Source organism: Petromyzon marinus, chromosome 46 (genome assembly GCF_048934315.1).
Source record: "Petromyzon marinus isolate PM22_M1 ecotype Great Lakes invasive population chromosome 46, UKy_Petmar_22M1.pri1.0, whole genome shotgun sequence".
NCBI lineage: Eukaryota > Metazoa > Chordata > Hyperoartia > Petromyzontiformes > Petromyzontidae > Petromyzon > Petromyzon marinus.
Genome location: NC_133712.1, coordinates 16,680,561 through 16,707,576, shown reverse-complemented (window position 1 = coordinate 16,707,576; position 27,016 = coordinate 16,680,561). Strand labels below are relative to the sequence as shown.

Sequence of the window (27,016 nt, the reverse complement as noted above, 5' to 3'; positions counted from 1 at the left end):
AGGTCCGTTTCAACACATTACATAAAATCCGTGATCTGGTTCCGTCTGTAAAAGATGTGATTCCGGACATACAATACCCTGGTGTCTACAAACTAAGTTGCCTCTGTGGTAGTAGTTACATTGGAGAAACCAAACGCCATATCTCGGACCGCATTCGTGAACATAAAGCAGACCTTAAACACGGTAGGACCAACACCTCGGCCGTAGCAGATCATTGTTCTAATTCAGTAGGCTCACATGCCATTGACTTTTCCAAGACGGAGGTTCTTTGTAAGCCATCTGGCTTCCATGAGAGATTCGTTCATGAGGCTATCCACATATACAAACACAGAGACAATTTCAACCGAGAAGATGGATTCTATCTTAGCAATCATTGGAAAGATTTGATAAATCATTTCAGTTCTTGATTGATTGTTCACGCTTACAGTGCCTTTCAGACAGCATACATAAAAACAAATTTCGTCTCCCCCCTCCTCTTTTCAAAAAATAGATGGACTAGTCCTGGCAAACTGCCATCGTTGCGCGTGACGCAAACGTTATTTTTATATATATAAATAAATATGCCGTTTTCAAAATAAATTTATGCAAACCGACACACCTGATGATGACCGTTTGAGTTATGGTCGAAACGTCGTGAGAATTTTTTATTGTTTTATATATATTTTGTTATTTTGTTGTTTCTCTTCAACGTGACTTTACCGAAAAAACTAAGAATATGAATTACTGCAGTCACGAAAGCTTTAAATCAAAATTTAATCGCCTCTACGGGGAGGGTTTTCACATAACTTTAAGATCTTTCAACAAACTCCGGGATAAGAAAGCTCAGCTGATCGAGTCTCTCACCTTCCTGAAGAGATGCCGCGACTCTGGGGTAATACCAATCGCATTTACACTCACCTCTGCTACTGTAACTTCTTCTAATGCGAAACGAATTCTTTTCAAAACTAGCTTAGCTCTTATCTCAGAAAAAATCAGACTTATACGCACAGAACTAGATCAGTTAGACAAGACACTCTACAAATCACACTTATCATTGACGGCAATAATGTCCACATCGGATTGGGAACATGTAGACAATATGACTGCCTCTTCAGCTGCTACTATGTCGACCAAATGTAAGGAAAACCTGATTTCCAAATTTAACCTCCTCTTAAACAAAAGACCGGACCCACACACCAAAAAGTTAGACGTTAATAAAGTCGTAATTAATCGCAGTAACAGTTCTATTTCCGATGGTCTGAAATCCGTTTTAGCTAAAGGTCTAAACTTTGCAGTCACACCTAAACACATACCAGTTAATGATATAATTGCCCAAGTAGACGTTGCTCTCAGGGGCCTGGGTCACATCGCTGCAGACGTAGCAAGATCTGAAATCGCTGCAACCCTCAAAAACGCTAAGATGCCAGCTAGCAACCTCAGCAAAGATGAGCGTTTTGAATTATATAAATTAAAAAAGAGGAATGATATTGTAGTTCTCTCAGCTGACAAAGGCAATGCTACTGTTATCATGGATAAAATAGAATACAACAACAAAATTAAAGAATTACTCGACGATGGTAGTTATACAAAAATAAAAAGAGATCCCACCAACAGCCTCGTCACACAAACCAACAAAATAATTTCTGATTCAACCGCATTAATTGATCAATCTAAACAGTTTTCGTTGAAACCTTCTGCTGCCAGGCCACCAAGATTATACGGCTTACCAAAAATACATAAAGTTGATACACCTCTTCGTCCCATAGTCTCTACTATCAGCTCCCCCACCTACAAACTAGCTCGTTTTTTGTCTGAAATCCTGCGTCCTTTCACTGGAAAGACCACCTCTGCGGTACAAAATTCTACTCACCTGGTATCAACAATCAAGGGTATTTCCCTGTCCCCAGACGACCTGCTTGTCAGTTTTGATGTAGTTTCCTTATTCACCAAGGTTCCTGTACCTGACACCATTGCAATCATTGAAGACTTGGTTCATCAAGGACTAAACACTGAGGTACCCCCCCTGGTGAGACACTGTTTAACCAATACATACTTCACTTGGAATGGAACTTTCTACAAACAAACTGAGGGCACCCCAATGGGCTCCCCCCTTTCTCCAGTTATAGCTAACATTTTCATGGAGAAATTTGAGACTGACGCCATCCAGACTGCCACTCTGCGCCCAACCTTATGGAAGAGGTACGTGGATGACACTTTTGTCATCTGGCCACATGGCCGGCCTGCTCTAGACAAATTCTTCGACCACATCAATTCCATACACCCAGCCATCAGATTTACCATGGAAGTCGAAATAGATGGCAAGATACCTTTTTTGGATGTCCTAATTAAAAAGAGACCTGATGGTTCAATGAGCCACTCTGTCTACAGGAAAGCTACCCATACGGATGCTTATCTGAAACCGGATTCCCACCACCATCCATCACAGAAGAATTCTCTCATCAAGACTCTGTATCATAGAGCCCAATGCATATCCGACCAGGAACACATAAGCAGTGAACTCAAGCACGTACACCAAGCTCTTAGGGCTAATGGTTACTCCGACTATACAATCCGCAAAGCTATCACTCAAACCATGAAGAAGAACCCTCTTGAGGAGCCTTTCAAAACCATCACTTTACCCTACATTGCTGGGATCACAAAAAAGATCTCCAAAATCTTGAATAAACACAAGATCCAGGTCCGTTTCAACACATTACATAAAATCCGTGATCTGGTTCCGTCTGTAAAAGATGTGATTCCGGACATGCAATACCCTGGTGTCTACAAACTAAGTTGCCTCTGTGGTAGTAGTTACATTGGAGAAACCAAACGCCATATCTCGGACCGCATTCGTGAACATAAAGCAGACCTTAAACACGGTAGGACCAACACCTCGGCCGTAGCAGATCATTGTTCTAATTCAGTAGGCTCACATGCCATTGACTTTTCCAAGACGGAGGTTCTTTGTAAGCCATCTGGCTTCCATGAGAGATTCGTTCATGAGGCTATCCACATATACAAACACAGAGACAATTTCAACCGAGAAGATGGATTCTATCTTAGCAATCATTGGAAAGATTTGATAAATCATTTCAGTTCTTGATTGATTGTTCACGCTTACAGTGCCTTTCAGACAGCATACATAAAAACAAATTTCGTCTCCCCCCTCCTCTTTTCAAAAAATAGATGGACTAGTCCTGGCAAACTGCCATCGTTGCGCGTGACGCAAACGTTATTTTTATATATATAAATAAATATGCCGTTTTCAAAATAAATTTATGCAAACCGACACACCTGATGATGACCGTTTGAGTTGTGGTCGAAACGTCGTGAGAATTTTTTATTGTTTTATATATATTTTGTTATTTTGTTGTTTCTCTTCAACGTGACTTTACCGAAAAAACTAAGAATATGAATTACTGCAGTCACGAAAGCTTTAAATCAAAATTTAATTGACATTTGTTTTTATTTCACCAGGTATTAAAAGGCCCACTGAGCTATACGGCGCTTTCTTCAGAAGCAACCTGGCCACATATGAAAGCTCAACAAAGTGGCTCATCACATGGAAATGTATCGCTGCCAGATACTCTAATCGCATGCTCATTCTAAACGTGGAGAAGAAAAGCGGAGGACCTGGAGAAAAATCCACACTATCAAGGGGAGAGACACGAACTCCAAACTCCAAATATACAGCAGGCGTCAGGGTGAGAATCAAAACCCACGATTCTCCTGTATACCAGGCGAGGTAGTTAACATCACCACCTTGGCACTCCTCCATCACAATTTCAACTTGCAGCACCACGAGTTGAAATTGTGACGGCCGCCGCCACACAGCGTTCGCTCTCTCTCTCTCTCGTAGCGGGGAAAACAAAACTTGGGGATACGCGAGAACGGGAAGCAGCAGCAACAACAACAAGCAGGCGGCGAGCCGGTGGTAACAACTGGCAGAGATCTGCGCTGTCCCGCGCGTGTCCAGGTGTTGTCAGCCAATCACCGCGAGTGTTTACGTGGTGGGCGAAAAAAGCGGAGCGCCTGGAGAGAACCCACGCGTGCTACGTTTTCGAAAAGGTAAAATCCCAAAAAAAACAATTGGGTAATTGTTTACATGATCTCAGAATGTTGGTTTTATTTCGAATATATTTTTTTATACTGGAAGAATCCGATTAGCTCTAAAGCTCTTTTTTACAGATGTTCAAGTCGGGGTGGGTTAAAAACGTTACACACAATACACGGTAAACAAATCACCCATACATACAAATACAACTAAACCATCCCCATCCTCCCAGACAAAACCCACGGAGCTATCTAAATGGCATGCCACTGAGGAACGTGGTTGCTGAACTCCTCTTGTTGTAAATAAAACATGCCCATTCGCCTCTCAAATGTTTGGCTCCTAGAGACTACAGCATACAGTCGCCACTATTCTGGGTTAGAATATCCCACCTGCGCAGAGAGGACGATGTGAACTGTGGTGCATTGTGGGAGCGGCTCCCAGCATGCACCACAGTACGTGTGATGGTGTAGTCGAGGTCATGGGGCTCCCACCACGTCGTTCACGGGGGTGGGAAGCGTGACCGACACCGCTACAGGGCACGACAGCGGTGCCCCTGGAAGCCACTTGAAGGGATCATTTATACTCGTTCACTCTCAAAGAGACAGAATGTCTGAGGCCGAGGAAGCACAGACAAGTCGGGAGGCAGCAGCAAAGTGAGCCGGCACCAACAATTGCTCAGGCTCCGCGATTATCTACGTATTAAGGTGTTATTGGCAAATTAGCGTTTACACGTGGGAGGAAACCGGAGCACCTGGATAAAATCCACACATGCGAGGGGGCAACACTCTATCCCATACAGACCGAACCATGTGGAGTCCACATTTTTGCTGTGCTGCCTTCTCCTGGTGAGCGAGAGTACGGCTCCTCCTTGACACCCACAGGAAGGGAGTTTCAGAAAACCTGTGTAGTGATCCACCAATCCTCACTACCTCCACAGTGCTGGATCACAGACTACGTGTAGTGATCCACCAATCCTCTCTGCCTCCACAGTCCTGGATCACAGGCCACGTGTAGTGATCCACCAACCCTCTCTGCCTCCACAGTGCTGGATCACAGACCACGTGTGGTGATCCACCAACCCTCACTACCTCCACAGTGCTGGATCACAGACTACGTGTAGTGATCCAATCATCTCTGCCTCCACAGTGCTGGATCACAGACCACGTGATGTGATCCACCATCCCTCTCTGCCTCCACAGTGCTGGATCACAGACCACGTGATGTGATCCACCATCCCTCTCTGCCTCCATAGTGCTGGATCACAGGCCACGTGTAGTGATCCACCATCCCTCTCTGCCTCCACAGTGCTGGATCACAGACTACGTGTAGTGATCCACCAATCCTCACGGCCTCCACAGTGCTGGATCACAGGCCACGTGTGGTGATCCACCAACCCTCGCTGCCTCCACAGTGCTGGATCAAAGACCACGTGTAGTGATCCACCAATCCTCACTGCCTCCACAGTGCTGGATCACAGACCACGTGTGGTGATCCACCAATCCTCTCTGCCTCCACAGTGCTGGATCACAGACCACGTGTAGTGATCAACCAACCCTCTCTGCCTCCACAGTGCTGGATCACAGACCACGTGTAGTGATCCACCAGCGAAACGTCGTACTCAAATTGTAAATGTTGTGCATTCACTCTTCAACACACCGGTGGGCTAAAGCAGTTAACTATTTTGTCTTTTGTCAACGTGATATATTGTTTTACCGATTGGCCGTGTCCGGTGGTGGAGGGTTACGAAACATTAAAAAATAACACGATCTCACCCAAAAACCTTTTTTTTATGAATTATCTGCAACACTGGCATTGGTTCTTGCACTGCGCGGCGAAATTGGCAAACTTCAATTTGATATCCGCCACGGCTGACAGTGCCGAATGGCACCGACTCCCCCGCCCCCCACTTCACCAGCCCACACCGACCAGCGTGTGGAAGTATGGTCAAGCAACACCCATGACCGACACGGTGTGTAATTCCTGCGGTAGGTTTTGCAGTGAGACGTAGACTATTCTTCTTCGTAGTTGTATGCTTAAAAATAGTATTATCATTCACTCGGAGTTGTGTTTAATTTCTGACACGTTATTTTCATCCATAAACAGTCACGCGAGTGTAAGGCAATCACCATACAAACTACTCATAAAACTGCTATGGAGAAACAAGCAAAATAACCTGAATATGCCTGGATATTATGCAGCTTATACAAATTATGAAAATAGTAGAATGGGCAATCTTTTGTATTGGCATCATCCACCTTTATTATCGGTAACATCCTGTTTTCCTTTCCAGTCTGTAATGTTCCACTGCTGAAGGCATCAAGCCTAGCAACATTTGATAATCATGATTATCGGTTATGGCCATTACAACTGCTACCATCATCCATCTGCCATGCACCACTCATTCATCAGCGGCATAAACTATGCATCGATTCATCAACTCGTATTGATTGTACTCGCACATGACACGTTGCACCAAATTACATGTGTATTGACGTTTATATTCATATATCTTACGTGTGATGGTTTCCCGTGATCCCTTCCAACAACTCGAGGCTGCTACAATCTTAACTACGGCGTTAAGGATTTTTTTTTAAAATCGTGTTTATAAATCGTGACAATTCATTGAATCACGAAGGCTACGAATCAGTATATTCATCGCCATCATCATCCTCTTCCATTTTCAAGCTTCCTATTATATATTATGATCACCATCACCACTAATTTAAACTTGTAATACGTTGCACAGTATTTGCTCATTCTGGTATACATGTAGAACGCCGAATGTTGGACGTCTTTCGCACCGTTCGGAGCCAAACGTGGTAATTGGAGGTGCGGGAAAGCACAACAGCCTGAAACACAAAGCAGTTCTAAAGAAATTCTTGTTCAAGTTCGATTATAAAGTGCATAGCATCCAGTGGCTTCCTAATATCGGAAGGAAGAGCCTTCCAGATGTCCCCGACTAAATAAACAATATTATTTTAATGTTTTATTTTACCAGGTAAGGCTCACGGAGCGTTGCAGCTCTTTTCAAACGTGACCTTGCCACAAATGACAGCTCAACAAAGGGGGCTCACGTGGAAATTGATAGCAGCCAAATACTCTAAACGCACGTTTCTAAATGTGGAAGGAAAAAAACCGAAAGCCCCGGAAAACAATCCACGCGACCAAGGGGGGAGAGACACGCAAACTCCAAATGTACAGGCGTCAAGGGTCTCGATCTGCGAGGTAGTTTACTCGCTAGCACTGCGCCCAAAGAAAAGTGCCCCACTGAGCAATATATGCTACCTCTATTAAATGAAAGGCAGCCCATGCATACCCTGCCCCTGAAACGTTAATTAAATTTATTCACCCGCAGCTTGTCACAATCAAGCCGCACTCTGCAGTATATAAATGGCGTGCCGCTGTTTTTGTGCACAGCTGTAATTCCACCAAATGGGAAGAAAAGTCCTATCTTTCTGTTTTTCGTCCCCCTAATGGCCATTACTTGAAATTCAATCAACTTGATTTAATTTTCGGCACCAATAAAATATGGCCAATGTTTATATCGGCGCAGCCATGGCGATGGCACGAAGGAGCTCAGCGTGCGGATTTCATTGTCAAGGTTGACCAATCAGGAGGGGTGCGTCACGTCACACAGGAGCGGCTCAGCGTAGCAGCTCCTTTCAAAACAGTGGAGTGCTTCAATGGATTATTTTATTTCTCCATTTTGTTTTAATTGATCAATATTTATTTGAATGTCACGTGGTTTTCAACTAAAGACATGCCTGGAAAAAAAACCCGTCCAGTCGCTGTTTTGATTAAAGTAGTCGCTGTGTATCCATGTTTTCAGTTACATTTTTAAGAATTGCTTTCACTTCGGTAATTGCACTTCGATTATTGGTAGTTAGTGATTTCCCAACACCATGCCGCTCGTCGGGGTTATTTGACCATACTTCACAACGCTGGTCAGTTCGGGTTGGTTACGAGTGGGGATGATACGACCGGTTGGGATATCACTTGCCACTGATGTTGGCCATGACCGGGAATCAAACTTAGGTCGCCGGGTTCATAACGCAACACCGTGCTCATGTATCATTAAGATGCCCCACTCCCCTTACTGTACGACTGGCGACTGATGAATCCTCAAATATCCACCACATGGCAGTATGTGGCCTGATAATGATTTGCTTTAAAAGGTGCATTTATAGTTTTCGTGACTGCAGGGATCACTCTTTGGTTCTTTCGGTAAAGTTTGTATTTTTCTTTAATACCTACGTGACTTTCCCGAAAGAATCAAAGAGCATGCTTTTAATGTGTTAATGGAATGAAGCAATTGGTGACTTAGCAGGAGTGTGGAGGCTGTGGAGCCTGAGTCAGCCTAGCAGTTGAGTTCAAACGCAGACCGCCACCTTTGATCACAATTGGCCATTTGCACCTCAGACTTGGATTTTGTGAAGACGATACTCACGTGTTAGGTCAAGTTACTTGTTAGCCGGGACCGTACTTGTTAGTCGGGACCGTAGCTGGAGAATTACAGATAGGGGCCATCCATTGAGTACGTACGCAAAAATCTGTCAGACCCTTTATCCCTCCCCCCTCCCTGTACGCACGTGTACTTTTTACACCCCCCCCCCCCACCGGCTGCATTTAATAATTAAGTTGCGTATCTTGGCCACTTATTTGGCTGAGCTGCGTGATAGCTGCAGTCAGGGGTACGGTGGCACATGAGTGTGACACCTCTCCCACAATCCCACTTCTCCCGGTAGTACTTGTTGTCCGACAGCTGAATAAACGGAACTGTGGCTCATTTGAAGGCCAATGTAAACAAATTATTATGCAGGCTTCACCCCCCCCCCCCCCCCGTTTCCTATGCGTACGTACATTGTCAGTAGACTCCCCATACGCATTTGGGTTAACCCCCCCTCCCCCCTCCATGCGTACGTACTAAATGGATGGCCCCATATTGGCAGTTGTTGGTATTGAGAGCGGGCAAGAGTGTTTTTATAAACTACCAAAACCATTTGGCTTTTTTCATTTCTGTATTTATTGTATTTATTTTTATGCGACCTTTGCAAACGTTTTTTTTCATTTGTTGTTGATGAAAGCCGAGTTAAGAGCTTCTTCACTCACAGGGCAATTCTAAAATAAACTGTTCTGTAATTTGGAAGAGTAGCGATAATTGTTTATATTATGCGAGGAGTGTTCGAGACAGGAGTAAATTATGTCACTGTCAGCGAGTTGAACTTAAGCAAAGTAACTATAAATAAAATTTTGCACGTGAATATCGGTACTTTGTGGACTATACTCGGAATTTGCTGGCAGGATAGGGTCAGGTTGGAAGTTCAGAAGGGAATGTGGCAAAGATAAGTATTGTAGACATAATTGGGAAGCCGGAGGTCCTGTCGGGTCAGACGCGTGGGCAGGATAGGAGGAGGGAAGGCTACAGAAGCAGGCATTGGAGCGTTTTCCAGGGGTCAGTGAGCAGGGGAGAGACCTGGAGCCAAATCGTGGGGTACTGTAAGATCGGACTTTGAATTGCAGGTGTCCCACTGTGCGGCAAGAAGTGGTGGCATAAATAGCATGGTCTGCGATGACATCCTGACCTTGGATTTTCAAGTTTGTGTATTTTATTTTGACTCTGGCACACAGTGAAATATGTTACAATGACATGCATAGGTCTCCCGATGAAGGCCATGCAATAATTTTTAATGGATAGCTATCTTCGGAAAGGCATAGATAGAATGTAAGATACATTTTAACAGACAACCCCTATATTTTTCACAGTGAATATTACGTTTCATAATCGATTGTTTACGTGGCTTAACCCATAAAGCAAGTATCAATCTTAATCAGTGTTTGTTCTGTGGTGAGACTGATCCGACCATTATAATGTATAACTTCCATCACTGGCTAAGGACTGCCAAATGAGAGGGGCACTTCCTCTTATCCTCCTACGAGTAGGAAGACACTTTTTAGTCTATAACCTACTTTAACAAAGATTTTGCGTTAAGTTACGTCCTGAAACGATACATATATATTGAATCCCAGTTGTTAGCTGGTCATTATACATCATATAATAGCTGCCATTTAAAAATGGCGGGTGCCAGATAAGCGGCCATAGTTTAGGGGCCATCCATTTAGCACGTAAGCATGGAGGGGGGTTAACCCAAATGCGTGCGCTTGCGTATCGCGGGTCTACTGACAATGCATATACGCATAGAAAACGGGGGGGAGGGGGTGAAGCCTCGATAATAATTTGTCGACATTGGCCTTCAAATGAGTTAAATAGTCTGGCGGTGGACTGTTTGCTGAAACACGTCAATATTATTCATCCTCGATCGTTTCTGCGTGGATTAAATATCGGCCATTCAATAGGATTCGGGAGGAGGGTGTAAAAAGTATGCGTGCGTACAGGGAGGGGTCAAGTTTTTAGAGATTTTTACGTACGTACTTCATGGATGGTCCCTTACTCATTGTGATGCCGGCAATGATGACATTGCTCAGGTTATGCAAATTGAATGTTAATTAGGTTTTCCATCTTTACCCACTGTAGACCAAACTCAGCAATAAGGTATATCATCAAACATGTGCAGCCGACTGTCATAATAAAGTACTGCACCAGATCTCGGTACAAATTTAATTCCTTCCCGCACAAACACAAACCATTTATTGGACTGTCCGGGTCAAACCCTGGGGACAGGTGGTGACCCGAATGCTAATTGTAGCAATAACCGATAGCTTTAATAGAATACAACACATGAGGTAGTAGCTTTAGCTCTATCTGGAGGTCAAACTGCAAAATTTCACTACGTAACTCAGACTTCAAACACTGCATTTCTATACAAATTCTCAAATCAACTTGGAATTTTCGGAGATCTGGAGAAAATCTGAGACTGTGGATACAACCCTTGTTTTGGTTTATCCAGAGAATGGCATACATGCATAAGCGTAGCAATAAGAGAAGAAGCATTCTTCCGTATTGGGTGCCTGATCAAAATGCTTGGCATCTGCCCCAATCAAAGCAACCGAAATGCAAGAGGAAACTCTCAAGAGATTGTCGAAAGCGTCGTATTTTTCGTGCGTCCGCATGTATATTTTGGTTTTTATTTTAATTTGAGCATGCGCATATATGTGATTTAATGTATGCGTTAGCGCAGACCACTCATGCTGCAGTTGCCCCAAGTGTGACCTGTGAAATATTTACATCCATGTTAGCCCCGTAACCTCACCTTTCACTTGCACTGGAATAATGGAATGCTCCAAAACCCTTGGGGGGGTGGGGGGGGTGGGGAGGAACATTCCATTCCAAATGGGGATAAGCTGCATCGCATTCCACCTGTGTTCGTAACAATGTGTTAAGAGTCGCCACCTATTTTTGTTCCCATAACTTACAGCATTTTTCGGAGATTTTAACAATATGCCGTTGTATTTTACGATTTAATTTGTTGCCAAAACATGGCAATGCAATGCCCACTTTTTCAAAAACCATTGGATTGAACGTCACCTCCGTAGGAACTCGGAGTGGTTTCAGGCCTCTTATCGGGAACAAATTCTTCATTCCAACGACCTCACGCTGAGACCTGCCTAGCACGCACGATGGCCACCCTTCGTTTCATTGTAATTAGATCATTAAAACAGAATGTTTTTTGGGGGGGATAGGGGGTTTCAATGGAATGTTTGGTCACTTGTTTTCATTGTAAGATTTGAAGCATCTTGAATTGCGTTGACATTTAGATGCTATATCAGTTGATGTGGTTTGTGTTTTGTCAGTTTAATGATACAATTATCATGAACAGCACAATGTTGACATTACAAACGCGTGTATTCGTTTCAAGGGGGTTTCATCAATACTGACATACATGATTTGGCAATTTATATTTAAAAAATTACGAACTTTATTGTAGGTCAGATAAAACGTGTATAAACTAAAAACTATTAACGGAATATTGTTTAACTATACCAAGGCCCACTGAGCTACATAGCTCTTTTCAAAAGCAAACCTGGCCATAAATTATAGCTCAAATAAGTGTCTTATCATTTGGAATTTTATAGCAGCCACACTCTAAATGCGTGTTTCTGAACAATCTTTGGTACCTCTTACAGCACTTTAGGCCGTTTACATAATTACTGACGTTGAAAAAACAGATGCATGTTGGATGTCCATCATCGTTTATAATTGTTGCAAGTGAACAGTAGATATCGCCTATATCGCTGTACTGGCCCTGTTTTTAGGAACTGGATCAGGGTGGACAACAACAAAAAAAAAACACCCGCATCTCCTCGAGCACGGGAGACGCGTTCATCGCCCCACGTGATTCTTGCAGACATTTATGTCAGCGGAGATCAATTGTAGGAGCCGCTTCAGTCCTCCGTTGACCGTCAGTGATCCCAAATAAAGGATGTCAACTCTTACCTGCAAAGTGTTGACAGTGGCACGTGTCGCACCAGGCATCCAGCCACCTTGCGCGGGCCTTCGTTTTCCATCACGTGCAGCATCAAAGCACACGTATTTAGCATCAGCCGTTGTCAATCCAACGGCTTTGATGAATAAGTCCTCTCACTCCCAAGCCGTTTCATCTCGTACCCCAATGAAAGCGTGAAGGGAAGGAGGCGAGCGCGCCCATGGTGACGCTGCACGTGGCGTGCAATCTGGAGCTGTTTTGAGGCAGGGGCGATTGCTGTACCACGGCACAAATTCGTGAAGCTCCCCTTTCCCGTTCCGCAAGTTTCGTGGTCGCCATCTCCTGGATCTCCAGGCAACGATGGCAGTACAGCAAGTCCATTAATTTCCATCGCTGTTCATCTAGATGGGGACCGAGTGTCACCCCGCCTCATACGCATTCACGTAGTTGGCCGAACTTCCCAATATAGGCGCACAGAGCTTGGGAAATGTGTTGGCATCAATTCCGTCTGCCTTGCTGCTTTGTCTGTGGTTTCCGACGCCTCTCAATCAATCTCTCTCTAATAGTGAAATAAACCCGAGCGTGTTACAAATTCTAAATTATTATAAAAAAAACTCATTCCTTGGAAAATGTATTTCAGCGCAATGTGCATTTTTCGCAGACATGGTAGAGAAACTTTGTTTGTAAATCCGTTACTGCACCAGGTCCCTTGCCACACTGTGCGGATTCGTCGGGGAGCGGGGGGGGGGTGGTGGGATTATTTGAGCATACTTCACCACGCTGGTCAGCATAGACGTGGGAGCGCAGTACCCCTCGGCAACGGTGCTCGTGACGCTAAGACTGTGGTCTCGCGCAACCCACACCCTTCCCCGTATAAATAAGATCCCTTGAGATGGACGGCGCAGCCTTCATGTGGAATTCTGTGCGTTCAGTCCATTTTTTTGGGATCGGCATGGATCACGGCATTCGAGTGGAATACAAAAATAAATGTGAACGAGTTTTGGCATCGCTGGGCCGATTATTGCCTTAGATCTTGTGTCCTCCTCCTCGCGAACTCTGGGAGAAAGAAACGCAAAATATGCCGTCATTAAGTCGAATTTATATTCGTCCGTATAAGATTAAAGGTCTAATTAACCTCCGTGCACACTTAAGCACACTCCTGAAATAAGAAAAAAACGTCATGCTGTACATTTTAATGATTTTATTAGCAAAGACTGGCTGGGTCATTTGTATGGAACTCAGATTGAACCTGGCCACCCAAATTAAATCGGGGTTCAATAACCCTCGGATACAATGTCGAGCTGATTCAGAGGTAATTCGATTTTTCACAGATCCCATCCACTTGGTGGCAAAATCCGGCCCGAAAAAGGCGAATTTGGATCAGATTGTAATTATAGCGCGTAAACATTACACGGTGCAGTATCTTCAAGTAACAAAAGAAAATATTCTTGGTTCTTTCGGTAAAGTCATGTATAAGAGAAAAAATAAAAAAAATAAAAAAATACAAAAATAAAATTCACGACGTTTCGACTGCAACACAAGCAATCATCATCACACCTGATGATGATTGCTTGTGTTGCAGTCGAAACGTCGTGAGAATTGTGTTTTATATTTTTATTGTTTTATTGTTTCCCTTCTACGTGACTTTACCGAAAGAACCAAGAATATGAATCCCTGCAGTCACGAAAGCTTAAATCAAAATTTAACAAAAGTAAAGTTAATCTTTTTTGTTACGTAAACCATCAGTAACATTTGGGGTCGAGCATGTATGAATGTTGAACTTCCTTCGCACCATACGTAGCCAACCGCGCTAATCAAAGTTGTGGGGAAAGGACAATGAACTGTACACAGGAACAGTGGCATTGGGGTTATCGCACTGCGCCATGAACCCAGAATCCAGAGTTCGATTCCTGGCCACGGCTTATACCAGGCACTCCCCCCCCCCTCCTCGCCCCTTCAGCAACCTACACACAGTCCAGCATGGTTAAGTCTGGGCAATCAAGCCCCGCGATTAATAATCATTATGATGTCCACTCGTAACGCACCACCGCCGCACGGCGTTCAAGGAGGAGCCACCGACGCGTAGCGCTGGAAGGCGGCAGCCACGTGGCGAGGATCCGCCGCTAACAGACTGCCCCCTCCCCCCCCAAGCTGCTTCGGGGTCCGCTCTGTGCGTTACGGAGCTATCGGCCAATGGGCGAGTGTGGCAGGAAAACGGAGCGCCCCGAGAAATCAACACGCACACAAGGTGGAGTGGGGGGGGGAAATCTGACCGACGTGGACTTAACGAGGCCTTCTGGTCATCGGTGGTTTGATACAAGGGCCGTGCGTGTTTATTGCATTTTAGCGACATGCGCATTCTCATGGAGACAATCCTGCCATGCGAATGCTCAATTTCCACCACTGGCTCAAGATTGCCAATGTAAGATGAGCACTTCCCCCCCCCGTAATATTTTTGGCACCGCGGCAAATGGTGTGAGACTTCTTTCTTACACTAACATTTTACATTAACCTGGAGTCTGTAAGCAAACCGTAATCTGTGATAATAGTATTCCAGCATTGTTGTCTTTAAGGATAATTGCACTGCAGTAATCCTGAATGTAATCAGGAAAGCCTCACTGATTGTATTTGTTTTAGGTGGCTCCCAGCAAGCATGGGTTACCTGTTGTTCTGAGTTGTTTTTGGACAGAGTCCAAAGTGCCCAGATACACTCCACCCCCTTGGCTGGGATAAAACCGTGGAAAATCCGCATGGGTACCGTGAGAAACCTACTAGGCTGAACTGCCTCAAGTCAATTCCACTGCAAACTGGAGCTTTGGTGCCTCTGTGCGAGGTTGGCGTGAGCTGCCAAGCCTGCCAAAATAAACTAAAATTCTGAATTACCAGGCATGTGCCACTACATGCAGCCAAAGATGCAGAGCAATAGACTAATTCGGTATGTTCGGGCAAGGAAATAAGATATCATATTACCTGCATTCTGATCATATCGGAGCATGCTTGGGAGACATTGCTTACACCAATTTTCCAGAGCAAAATAAAACTTAATCAGGTAGAACCAGGTGTCGCATCTAACTAAGGCGGCTCGCCTTGCTATCTGTGCTTGGGCTGTAATTGTGCGCGACTTGGCGGAGTAAAAGAATAACACGTGCCAAGGTCCATTCAAACTTTTTTAATGGATTTTACACCAGCCATAATGAGCACACGTGTGGTCACCACATCTACTACGCCTCTATGTTAAGGAACGAAACAGGTGGACTTCTCCACAAATCTGGCTGTCCGCCTGATGAAGCTGGTTTGTAATTACTGGCGAAAACGTCGTACTCAGATTGTAAATGTTGTGGCTTGGCTCTCCAACACACCGGTGTGCTGTACTCGTGACGAATTGGCACGTTCTGTTAACGTGACAACCCTTGCTAGTTAGCTGTCGGGTGGTGGCGGATTTTAACGAGACATATATATTTACGCGATCTAACCAAAAAAAATCTCAATTATGGATGACATTGGTCGCTAAAGTCTACTACGTGTTAGAGCCGATGATACTTTGAACTTTACATGTGAACGGGAATGGTGTTGGGGAAACGTCTGTGGGCCGATACCCCGTCGGCGTACAGCAAAGGTTGCGCAAACCGTGCATGCGAACGACGATCAAACGATTTCGATTGCACTTGAACGATCAATACTGGTAGGGTTACATTCAAATCCCATTCTTAACCTGCATGTTAACATTCAAGCAAACACTTTCCTTTCAAACTACATTTAGGATATGAATTATAATGCATACACGTGTAGGCCACGACAAAAACGACTTCACGACACACGTTTCGCTCGCGCGATCTGACCCGAAGATCAGCTACGAATTGAACTTAAAACTTGTGTGGGGGGGGGGCCCTAAATCTCTCGAGTGAACCGCCACCGCTCCTTCATACCGGCATTCACCCCCCCCCCCCCCTCTAGAGGGATAATGGGGCTGGCACGTGAGCAGTTCCGGATCTGTAGCATATGTTATAAAGGGGCCTTACATAAAATAATACCACGTAAATATTAAAACACATTTTTTACTTGCATAGTAAAGTAATTTACATTTTTCATACGACAAATCGCTAACTTTAAACACCCAGTCGTTCAAAAAAGTTGAAGCCATTATAGTACTATAGTAATAGAGCAAGTGCAGAATCACCGAACTGGAATTGATAGCTTGAAAGCATTTAGCACGGGGCCCTTCAAAGTGCGGGGACCGTAGCTAGTACTACACGTGTAGCTACTACTACACGCGTAGCTACTTGTGTTACCAGGATAATCCGGGCACTGCACCCGTGCCATCCCCCGCCTGGCCCAACGACACAGGAGCGCCCACGTGGGGAAGCGAGCGCCCACGTGGGGAACGGAGCGCCCACGTGGGGAACGGAGCGCCCACGTGGAGGACGGAGCGCCCACGTGGAGAACGGAGCGCCCACGTGGAGAACGGAGCGCCCACGTGGGGAACGGAGCGCCCACGTGGAGGACGGAGCGCCCACGTGGAGGACGGAGCGCCCACGTGGAGGACGGAGCGCCCACGTGGAGGACGGAGCGCCCACGTGGGGAACGCGTGCGGTCACGGACTGCGCGTCGTGTCAGGCGGCGACTCCCGCCCCCCCCTCCCCCTTTCGACGGCTGCATAGTGGAAGTGAGTAGACCCAGCACGCCGTGGGGGCTTTTGCCCGGTGTGCGTTTCGAAGTAAACGCTAATTAGGATTAAGGACCTCTGTTTTTTTTGTTGCTGTTGAGCGTATCAAAGTATGGAAAAAAAACAATTAAAGTTTTTTTTATCCTGTCTGGCATTAAAACACGAGTTGTGTTAAGATGTGCAAACGCCAAAGAGAAACATTTCGCAAGGAATCCTGGCGGCATTAACCACACACGGTACTTGTGGCGAACATGCACACAAACACGTGCTCCGATTATAGTAATAAACGCATTGTCTTTAAAACCGATCGCATGTTCTCAAGTACTGTGCGCGCTTAATGCGGACATGATTTCTTGCAAAATTTTGCCATTTGGTGTTTGAACATCTTAACACAACGGCTTTGTTGCCGGCAACGGTAACGGCTATTCTTTTTTATTCATGCTAATTAGGATATCAGCTCATGAGCCACGGAGAGGCCGTGGAGGGTTACCCCGTGATTAACAGCCGGCTTGAGCACCAGGAGGACATCGTTTCTCTTGGTAAATCATTTCCTCGCTGAATTCGAAATGGAAGAGGTGTGGTGAGATGAGGCTATCTCTGTGCAACGGGACGCCTGCTGCCGTGTATTTGGAGTTTGCGGTGTCTTTCTCCCCGTTGTGGCGTGGATTTTACCCCGGGCCCTCCGGTTTTTTTTCCCCCTCCACATTTAGAAACATTCGTTTAAAGTATTTGGCTGCCAATAAAGTATTGAAGCTTTCGTGACTGCGTAAAATTACTCATTGTTTATTTTTTCGGTAAAGTCACGTATGTAGAAATACAATAAAATTATATTAAAACAAAAAACAATCACGACGTTTCGATCACAACGCAAGCGATCTTCATCAGGTGTCAAGAACAAATCACGGAGGTAAATATAACAAAAAGATGAGAGACGAGAATTCAACAAACCTGAAAAAACATTATATGAAGCACATCCAGTCAGGCCAACAACACAGACACTTCCTGGCGGACCACGAATTTCAGAAGAGTGTTAAATTTCGTGTTCAACCTTTGAATTGCACATACCAGCATATATAGAATGAAAAATACGAGGTACACGGTCAGTAGAAATACATATACAAGTCCACCAAGAGGTAAGGAGGGAGGAAAGACGGACAGGGAGGCAGAGAGAGAGAGGAGGCAGCTCAAAAAAGGACCACCTCTTGTAAATACAACACGGCAGCTCAAAAAATGACCACCTCTTGTAAATACAAAACGGCAGCTCAAAAAAGGACACATCTTACACATAATTACAACGGTAACTTCTCCGTAGAAGTGTGATAAAGTTAAAGCTTTCGTGACTGCAGAAAATTACTCATTGTTTTTTTCGGTAAAGTCACGTATGTAGCTTCAATACTTTATTATCACACTTCTACCGGGAAGTTACCGCTGTAATTATGTGTAAGATGTGCCCTTTGAGCTGCCATTTTGTATTTACAAGAGGTGGTCATTTTTTTGAGCTGCCGTTTTGTATTTACAAGAGGTGGTCCTTTTTTGAGCTGCCCCCTCTCTCTCTCTCTCTGCCTGCCTGTCCGTCTTTCCTCCCTCCTTACCTCTTGGTGGACTTGTACATGTATTTCTACTGACCGTGTACCTCGTATTTTTCATTCTATCTATGCTGGTATGTGCAATCCAAAGGTTGAACACGAAATGTAACACTTTTCTGAAATTCGTGGTCCGCCAGGAAGTGTCTAACTGTGTTGTTGACCTGACTGGATGTGCTTCACATAATGTTTTTTCAGGTTTGTTGAATTCTCGTCTCTCATCTTTTTGTTGTATTTACCTCCGTGATTTGTTCTTGACACCTGATGAAGTTCGCTTGCGTTGTGATCGAAACGTCGTGATTGTTTTTTGTTTTAATATTGTATTTCTACATACGTGACTTTACCGAAAAAAACAATGAGTATTTGGCTGCCATAAATTTCCACATAAGTCACTTTGTTGAGCTGTTATCTGTGGCAAGGCCACTTCTGAATACGAGCTGTATCGCGCCGCGTGCTTTATCTGGTAAAATAATCAGTTTAGTTATGTATTCAATTATGGAACAATAGCTTCCATCCATTCTAAAGCATCTTTAGATGTAAAAAATTAGTGGGATAATTTTTGACATTATATCTTGAAAGCTTTTTGACCGCCTCTCTATGCATACAAATCTTTCAAATGTGGCCACTGCTGAAATTATGGTTTTTAAAACTAGATAACCATCTGCGATTAAACAGGGTTCTCCAATAAAATGTTAAAATATTTTTACATAGTGAATTAATGGTATTAACTAAGTTTAGTTACCAATAACTGATAACATGTTTTTAAATTCTTTTTTCAATTAGTTTTGCCAATTTCGTCTCAAAGAATCATACTATTTAATCTTTTACTTTCATACCACACACGTTTTTCCAGGCATATATAATTACGTGCTACTTATTATAGATAAGAGGTCAAACCGAGGTCAATTAAAAACATGAGACTAGTTCTGCGATGTCATCTTCCAGCAGATCCACATGCGTTACATTTGTCGCCGTAAAAATATCAAATAAAAATGCGCGCCATATCTTCTATTGTATGGCGTTTGAAAAAAAGAAACCGGCTGCTAAAACTGCATTTTTAACGTTGAGAGCCATTTCACGACATTAGGAATAGTCGGGTGGAGTCCGCTAGTTGCACCAGAGTACACGTGTTATAGCGAGTGGAGCCTGATTGTTCCAGAGCACACGCGTTGCAGTCTCATCACGTCTCCAATAGAACGTCTCGAATACGATTTGGGATCACGATCATCGCCACCATCAACAGCCATAATCATCTCGCTGCCTGACGAAGGCCTCCCCACGTCACCACCATCCCCCGCCGTCTTGCAACTCCGCAGTTCGATCCCACGCCCACACGCGCGCGCCGATCTCATTGCATCAGCCCCAACGTTACGAAGCAACGGGACCCTCGCGATCGCAATTGTGCCGTAAGAATGGTGCGTTATGCTCACGTGCTCTCTGGAGTGTTTCCCCTCTGGGCATGCCCTTGGCGAGATTTGTTTTTCGTTCATTCATTGCGAGCTACTACCTCAACCACCACGTTTGTTATTCGTCATTGAAATAAGCAAACTCAAATTGCAGCCTAACGTATTGCGTCTTCCCTCGCAACACATTGGGGTCGTCGCTTTAAGCGCAAGTACTCATCTTTTGTTTCGAATTCTAGATCGGAAGCTCAGAATGAGACTTTTGGCAGGAAATAAACTACGGAAACTACTAAGAGGTTGCGGTGGGTGGGACATTCATTTCACAATCGAGGGCAATGGTGGGCGGAGGACTTGTGCTTGCAGTGTGATAGTATACGTAACTGTAGAAGACGCTAATGGTGCCTAGGAGATGTTAACTCCCTCGCCTGGTGTACAGGAGGTCATGGGTTTCCATCCCGACCCCGACGACACCTGCTGTATAGTGCCGGGGTCCTGCGGGCTGTGGGTGAAACAGCGTTAATGGTGCACTTCTTGAGCATCGGTCACAGGCTCGTAACGGAGTCATCGTACCTTGTGTCGCATGTCTCACCACCAGCAGGCATGGCATCGCCTCCAAGCAACACGCAGCCAGAGCTTTCCTCTCCGTCACGGGCTTCTCCGGCCCCTTTTATACAGCAGCGGCAGAGCCAATTAGCGAGGAACACCCCCTGGGTAACGCGTGCTCTCTCTCTCATCAATCGAGCTGTTAGCATTGTCCTCAATTAATAGTCCAGCTCCCCCAAGCCCGAGTGGACACACCTGCTTACAAACGTTCAATCATTCCTCTTTCATGGCTTTACACACCACGAAAGCCAGGCTTCGCTTCTCGAATAATGCTCGAACCGTGTGTGCTGGCCTGCTGCCATCACCACCGCCACTACGAACAGGTAGCAGGTGCCCCGCCCTGTCAACAGGGCCCAGCTCGTGTCGAATTATATTTTTACTCTTCGATTTAAAGCTTTCGTGACTGCAAGGATTCATCTTCTTTGGTTCTTTCGGTAAAGTCACGTAGAATGAGAATAAAATAAACACAATAATATTCTCACGACGTTTCGGCCACAACACAAGCGGCCTTCATCAGGTGAAGGGACGAGACTGTCTGGAGGACAGCGCTGGAGTGAAAAAGCCACGCTCAGATTGCGACCTTTATTTTTACTCTTTTGCTGGAGCCTGGACGAGAGCTGTTAGATTCTGCACGACGCTATTGCGCCATAACGGGACATAATGAATCCCGCGACACGATATAAACTATACTCCTTGGTTCTTGCGGTAAAGTCACGGAGGTATAAAATAAAATAAATGACGACGTTTCGGGCGCAACACAAGCGTCCGTCATCAGGTGTGAAAACATGGTCTGCTGCTGAGGCAGACTGTTTTAAAAGGTTTGAGATGGTTGTTGCCCAAGGGTCATAAAGAAGTGGTCGGAGCTACACCCATTTCAAACCTTTTAAAAGAGTCTGCCTCAGCAGCAGACCAAGCTTTCACACCTGATGACGGACGCTTGTGTTGCGCCCGAAACGTCGTCATTTATTTTATTCTATACCTACGTGACTTTACCGAAAGAACCAAACAGCATGGATTCCTGCGGTCACGGAAGCTTCATGTCACGATCTAAGATGCATGGCGTTATTTTCCCTGGCCCATATATGGAGGCGTCCTTGGCTGTTCGCCCGCCTGTCCATGAGCCGGGGCTTTCGCTGAGCGTGAACAACATGAATGTGTCATTCACAGTCCACGTGCTTGTATTTGGTTGGGGTACTGATAGGGATAGCGATAGTGGTTGAGATAGTGACAGGGGTTGAGGTAGGGATAGTGGTTGGGATAGGGGTTTTGATCGGGGTTGGAGTAGTAATAGGGGTAGTTATAGGATAAGTGATAACGGTTGGGGTAATGATAGGGGTAGTGAAAGGGGTAAGGGTAGTGATAGGGGGTGGGGTAATGATAGGGGTAGTGATAACGATTGGGTTAATGGTAGCGATAGTGAAAGGGGTTGGGGCAGGCCTGGTCGTAGCTGGGGGGTGTCGACGGCAGACAGTAGCAGGATGAAGACGGTCTAGGGGTCAAGACATGGGGAGTGTGTTGTTACAAGCGAGGAAGGAAGCAGCCTGAGTGAGGCTGATTCCACGCAATTGGAACTTGGTTCCAGCGACGGGGGGAGCGAGAAGGGAGCAGGGCCGAGAGGGGCGAGACTGGGCAAGAGACTGGCACCCTAGGTTGTCTGCACTGTTTGAATCCAGGTGGCCAACACGCGATTCTACCGGGCTTTCAAATCCCACACACTGATCACCGAACCAAAAGGTGTTGAAATACGTGTTGTTTTGCGAAGCGACAATTTGAGCTAGTTACAGTATTTGTAAACGTAATTCGTCGTGTTAGGATGTGGTGGACCGCTCTCATAATATAGGTAATAAATACGGACGTATAGGTAGACTCTAAAAATAAGCAATAACCAAACAAGAGATATGCAACAGAGCTAAGTTGGAATGTTTCCTGAAAGCGATGCATTTTTAATGTTCAATATAGAACAACAATTCCCGTTGTGTTCACACGTGGTACGCGAGACAGCGGCGAGGTGGTGAGGAGGATTCACTTTCTCCCTTGGGGGACCACTCGCACCGATCTCCCTCTCGGGTCCACAATATTCGTACTAAGAGCGAATGATTAGTACTGAGTACTGACTCATCCCTTACGTATGAATGTGGAATTTACATCACTGGCTCCGAGTCACCGACGAGGAGGATCACTGACCCCACGTCTTCCTTGACCAAGGAGAAACATTGCCCATTGCTTGGTGTTGGTGATGTGCGTGTTGCAGTTACACGATTAAACCAAAACTAAACAAACATTTTTATTTTTATTTAAAGCTTTCGTGACTGCAGTAATTCATATTCTTAGTTTTTTAGGTAAAGTCACGTTGAAGGGAAACAACAAAATAACGTTGTTTCCCTTCAACGTGACTTTACCGAAAAAACTAAGAATATAAACATTTTTATGTTGGCAGGTAAGGCCCACTGAGGTATATCGGTTTTTTTTCTTTCTCAGAAGCGACCTGGCCACAAATAATAGGCCAACGAAGCGGCTCATCATCGTGTGTAAATGTATAGCAGCCGAAATACTCCAAAACCATGTTGGTGCTAAATGTGGAGGGAAAAAGCAGAAGACCCGGAGAAAAGTCCACACGACCACGGGGAGAGAGATGCCGCAAACTCCACATTTACCACAGAGACACACCGCAAACTCCACATTTACCACAGGCGTCAGGGTCGGGATCAAACCCACAACCTCCTGTATACCAGGCGAGGTAGTTAACATCTCCTAGCCACCGTGATGAGGATGATGAGAGAGACACACGCAAACTCCACATTTACCACAGGCGTCAGCGTCGGGATCGAACCCACGACCTCTTGTATACCGGGCGAGGTAGTTAACATCTCCTAGCCACCGTGATGATGATGATGATGAGAGAGACACGCCACAAACTCCACATTTACCACAGGCGTCAGCGTCGGGATCGAACCCACGACCTCTTGTATACCGGGCGAGGTAGTTAACATCTCGTAGCCACCGTGATGATGATGAGAGAGACACGCCGCAAACTCCACATTTACCACAGGCGTCAGCGTGGGGATCGAACCCACGACCTCTTGTACACCAGGTGAGGTAGTTAACATCTCCTAGCCACTGAGAGTCAATGTCAACACACCCGCGAGTGCGGGGAAGGTATTTTACAAGCGATGCTTTGCAATTTGCTGCTATTGCACTGCTTAAGAAAGTGTAAAATCCCACGTGTTCAAGCAGCTGCGCCGTAAACTGTAATGTCCTATTGAGCTTGACCATATCACACTCACGGTGTGAAAACAAAATCGCGAACAAGTTCGCCGTCGGATGAAAGAGGTAAAAGAGAGTCAAAAAACATTTGACGCGAGGTTTCTGCAATTGTGCCCAGGGTGCTTGCTGCAGGCATTGCGCCTCGTCAGAGCAGGGATTCTGCCGTGGACGATTCGTGCAGCGCACTTTGTGCTGGGATCACGATGCCAGGCTTGGAATTGCGACGAGAGCCCCAACACTAATGTCTTATGGATAACCGCATTACCTACAGTATAACACCCCCTCCCCCCCCCCGCCTGCAAAGTAACATCCCCGCAAAGTAAAATCCATCAGCCCAATGTAATCAAATGCTCGTTAGGCTGTCGTAAATAAGGACGATTATGACAGCAAATGTCATCTGAGAAGCTTTTATTTATATTAACGAGACGTTTCGACTCGAGCTTAGTAAATGATGCTCACCATCCTGATTCTGACGAATCGTACAGAAACACGATGTTTAACCTCACGTTGTCCGCCTCACCCACGTAAAGGATACCGAAGATGGGATCACAAAAATCTGCCCGCGAACCCTCTCCCATTGGCCCTGTTACCAAGGTTGCTGGCCCTCGAATCAAAGTGAAGAGCTTTTGCCACATGTATCGTAAAGAGAGGGCCTTTGCCCATAACATTTAGCAGTGCACGTCAACATTGCTTCAAGCAAAGCCTGACTCTCCTGGTGAGATACCGAATGCCAACATCGGTGCAGAGTTTTGGTTGTGTTCACACCAACGCTGCTGAAATGATGCGCTCCCAGAAGGCCTTTGGGTTGACGGGAAGTGCCAAAAAAAGTGCAATTCATTTTCACGCGGAGGGACAAATATGTGCAGGAGCTTTATAGGCTGCTTATTTATTTAGTCGCCCCACAATAAAACCAAACACTCTTGGCTCTCCAAAGCTGTAAGATGTGGACGATGAGTGAACGCTATCAAGGCGCCGGCACTTGAGAATTAGAGTTTTTTTGTTTGTTTTATCATCACAGGTGGCGGTGTCTGCAGTTGACCCCAAGCCTCATTGGGGTCAGCTCAGCACTCGGGCCAGTGCCTAAGGGTTGGCGCCCCGTTCCACAGACCACAACGGTGCGGTGCCCTGCAACGAAGTCCAACGCAACTTGAAACCTCAAGGCCCTTTCCAGCGAGGCAAATACATTATTCCGATGTTTCAATGTTACGGCAAAACGCACCATTATAGCCAACTGGAAAGAGCCACGCTCCCCCAACACTGCAGGAATTGGCCAATTGTTAAAAATTGCGTGCTCCTGAGCACCTCAGTGCAAACTCAGGGGCAGGGAGGAAGCTTACGACCAAACATGGAACCCTTTCACTATATCTCTCCTCCAGTGAGCATTGATTCTTAAGAACATTCATGAGGGCAGGTAGGCACTCCCCACCCTCCCTTCTTCTTCTTCACCAGGGTTGTAGAGTTTATTGAAACATACTCTTTGGTTCTTTCGGTAAAGTCACATAGGTATAAAATTAAATAGATCACGACGCTTGTGTTGCGCCCGAAACGTCGTGATTTATTTTATTTTCTACCTACGTGACTTTACCGAAATGACCAAAGAGTATGGATTCCTGCAGTCACGAAAGCTTCAAATCAAGATTTTATTGAAACAGTTTATTGAAACACGCATTTTAGACCACTTTCCATTTTCACTGTTAATTCGTAATGTCTGTTGTGCTGGTGTCAAACCCCTTTCATATTCTCTGTGTTGTATAACCTGAATCGTCTCGTTCATAAAATACTTTTTTTACGAACGGTACCAACCAGATCTCGGATACATTTAAATTCCTGCCACCTGAACACCCGATGGCAATCCCCTGGACTGGCCACGTTAAACCTGGAAATGTGGCCTGATGCTCTCACAAGCATGTATGAGTGCAAGCGCACACACACACACACTCTCGTGTAAATGTATGAATGGTTTAACACGCGAATGACTCACAGAACAATCGTGATTCCAGTAGGAATTGTACAGAGTGTAATTTTAGGATTTACGATTCTTGCAGGAATATCCGAACTCGAATGCACACATATATCATTCCTTGAGTACCGAGTCTCAACCAATCAATGACATTGTCCCGTTACCTTTCAACAGGCAATATGGTTCCAGTGATACCGATTTTTTTATTCCGTAATTGGTAATTTCTTTAGAAACGTTGCGCTGGGACGAAGCCACACGCAGACACACGTGATGAACCACTGTATGAATGATGGTAGTAATAAAAACATGTATATGTAAAATGTATATGTTCACAATGACTTTGACGGCTATATGTAATTTATTTTAATAGGACATTCAGTGTTATGCATGTGCACCGATGTGTGATTTGTGCCTTTACATAGTGCACTGAATTCCATTTAAAATCAAAGATACGGTGCAAGTCAATTTGAAACATTTGTAAAAGGGCACTTTTTTGTTACAAATTTATTTTTTGTTCACCGTTTATTATATTTCATTTGAAATCGAGCACTGTTTAAATTGAAAGATCAAATATGTACGGTGTGTATATCTCTGCGGGGTTGGGTGAGGAACGCGCGAGGTGGAATTTGAAATCGCGGGTTCTCTCTTTTTTTTGGCGTCCGTTACGGATGACCCCACCATTCTCCCCGTGTCTTGTCGGTGGCTCTCCCTGCTTTGTTATTGCTTCGACATCGCTGCCTACATTATTATTATTCGCGTTGTAAATTGTGCTCGCACGCGACAATTTACGAGCGGAAACTTCTACGAGTGTGTCTGGAAGCAATGCACCTGCATTAGGGATGGTGAACACATGCCCATTAAAGCCGAGTGTTATTTTCTTTCTTACCAACTACTAAAGCAATGTTTGCATTAGGTCTGGTCTGCTTGTATGTTCGTATTTCTGAATGTGCCTTTGTGTTTGTTTACTGTTTTGAGGATTGCACAATTAGCGGTAAGTGTTTTTTTTCACTTGAGCACAATCCCAGCCGCCCTAATTATCATTCCTGACCATGTACAATGAGCGGCAATGTATACCTGAAGCTAGCCTGGCTACTGTACCTCTTGGATGAACATGCTCCCCACACTC

The 27,016-nt window shown here is 45.1% G+C and overlaps 1 long non-coding RNA gene across 2 annotated transcripts in view; it reads right to left on the bottom strand.

The window, feature by feature from the left end:
- The window catches only part of LOC116952302 (uncharacterized), a 94,446-nt gene extending 73,657 nt beyond the window's left edge, over positions 1-20,789 (bottom strand). For both annotated transcript variants that reach the window (XR_012947010.1, XR_004404422.2), the window contains exon 1: positions 20,634-20,789. This is a non-coding gene — a long non-coding RNA (uncharacterized LOC116952302). The remainder of the gene's footprint in view (positions 1-20,633) is intronic.
- Between the last annotated feature and the right edge of the window lie 6,227 nt (positions 20,790-27,016).